Source organism: Siphateles boraxobius, unplaced genomic scaffold (assembly GCF_051911475.1).
Source record: "Siphateles boraxobius isolate OS27281-9 unplaced genomic scaffold, OSU_SipBor_1 495, whole genome shotgun sequence".
In the NCBI taxonomy this organism is placed as follows: domain Eukaryota; kingdom Metazoa; phylum Chordata; class Actinopteri; order Cypriniformes; family Leuciscidae; genus Siphateles; species Siphateles boraxobius.
Window position 1 is genome coordinate 17,883 of NW_027509136.1, and position 2,094 is coordinate 19,976.

Genomic DNA, 2,094 nt, shown 5'->3' on the forward strand with positions numbered 1-2,094 from the left:
TAAAAGTGCATCTATCCATGATAAAATGCATCTATCCATCATAAAAGTGCATCTATCATGATAAAAGTGCATCTATCCATGATAAAAGTGCATCTATCCCTGATAAAATGCATCTATCCATCATAAAAGTGCATCTATCCATGATAAAAGTGCATCTGTCCATCATAAAAGTGCATCTATCCATCATAAAAGTGCATCTATCCATGATAAAAGTGCATCTATCCATGATAAAATGCATCTATCCATCATAAAAGTGCATCTATCCATCATAAAAGTGCATCTGTCCATCATAAAAGTGCATCTATCCATCATAAAAGTGCATCTGTCCATCATAAAAGTGCATCTATCCATCATAAAAGTGCATCTATCCATCATAAAAGTGCATCTGTCCATCATAAAAGTGCATCTATCCATGATAAAATGCATCTATCCATCATAAAAGTGTGTAACAGTTCTAGTAAACTGTCACCTGTCTCCTATGGTGAATGAGAGTTGCAATTTTACTCCAGGCCATTAGAGGGCACTAGGGAGCCCTTATCTCTACACAAGAGTGTAAAAGGAAGAGGGAAGTGTGAGTTAGGGATACCTGTTAGCTGAGAGCACATGCTCTTTCCATGCTTGGAAAACCCTGTTGAGGAACATTTGTGTTCAACTTCTCAATGTGAGTTGATTTTATTTGTTTCCTTATTATTAACAAAGGTATATTGTGCAAAAGTATTTTGCTTGCTGAACCTCATGTTATATTGTTTGTTTTATTTTGACCAGAGGGTTTTGGTATCTGCTTGATATTGAGGGTTCTCAACTTGTTCAAGCTCTTGTTGTTATCTTCAACGTGGAAGTGTATCTGGACTTCTGAACAAAAGACACTTTTTCCATGGAATTAACCCTTGGCGAACAAACATGGACGATGTACTTATAACATCTTAAACACCTACAATGGTGATGGACCATGGACAATTGGGATAACTCTGGACTTTGAGTTGGTGCACATTTATGAGGTTTTGCTTGTTGTATGGTGATAAAATGTATACTTGAGCTAAGGGGAATATAATTGTTGGCAAATGGTGATTGATCCCGCCTCATTTATTTGTGTGACCTTTGACCTTAGCGTTACAAGTGCATCTGTCCATCATAAAAGTGCATCTATCCATCATAAAAGTGCATCTATCCATGATAAAATGCATCTATCCATCATAAAAGTGCATCTGTCCATCATAAAAGTGCATCTATCCATCATAAAAGTGCATCTATCCATGATAAAATGCATCTATCCATCATAAAAGTGCATCTGTCCATCATAAAAGTGCATCTATCCATCATAAAAGTGCATCTGTCCATGATAAAATGCATCTATCCATCATAAAAGTGCATCTATCCATGATAAAGTGCATCTATCCATCATAAAAGTGCATCTATCCCTCATAAAAGTGCATCTGTCCATCGTAAAAGTGCATCTATCCATCATAAAAGTGCATCTATCCATCATAAAAGTGCATCTGTCCATCATAAAAGTGCATCTATCCATGATAAAATGCATCTATCCATCATAAAAGTGCATCTATCCCTCATAAAAGTGCATCTGTCCATCGTAAAAGTGCATCTATCCATCATAAAAGTGCATCTATCCATCATAAAAGTGCATCTGTCCATCATAAAAGTGCATCTATCCATGATAAAATGCATCTATCCATCATAAAAGTGCATCTGTCCATCGTAAAAGTGCATCTCTCCATCATAAAAGTGCATCTGTCCATCATAAAAGTGCATCTGTCCATCATAAAAGTGCATCTGTCCATCATAAAAGTGCATCTATCCATGATAAAATGCATCTATCCATCATAAAAGTGCATCTATCCATCATAAAAGTGCATCTATCCATCATAAAAGTGCATCTGTCCATCGTAAAAGTGCATCTATCCATCATAAAAGTGCATCTATCCATCATAAAAGTGCATCTATCCATGATAAAATGCATCTATCCATCATAAAAGTGCATCTATCCATCATAAAAGTGCATCTATCCATCATAAAAGTGCATCTGTCCATCATAAAAGTGCATCTATCCATCATAAAAGTGCATCTATCCATCATGAA

The 2,094-nt window shown here is 36.0% G+C and overlaps 1 long non-coding RNA gene across 1 annotated transcript; it reads left to right on the forward strand.

The window, feature by feature from the left end:
- The first annotated feature begins 455 nt into the window (after nt 1–455).
- On the forward strand, nt 456–928 carry LOC143711227 (uncharacterized). Its single transcript, XR_013194793.1, has 2 exons — nt 456–661; nt 766–928. It is a non-coding gene; the product is annotated as an uncharacterized LOC143711227 (long non-coding RNA).
- Nucleotides 929–2,094: the final 1,166 nt, after the last annotated feature.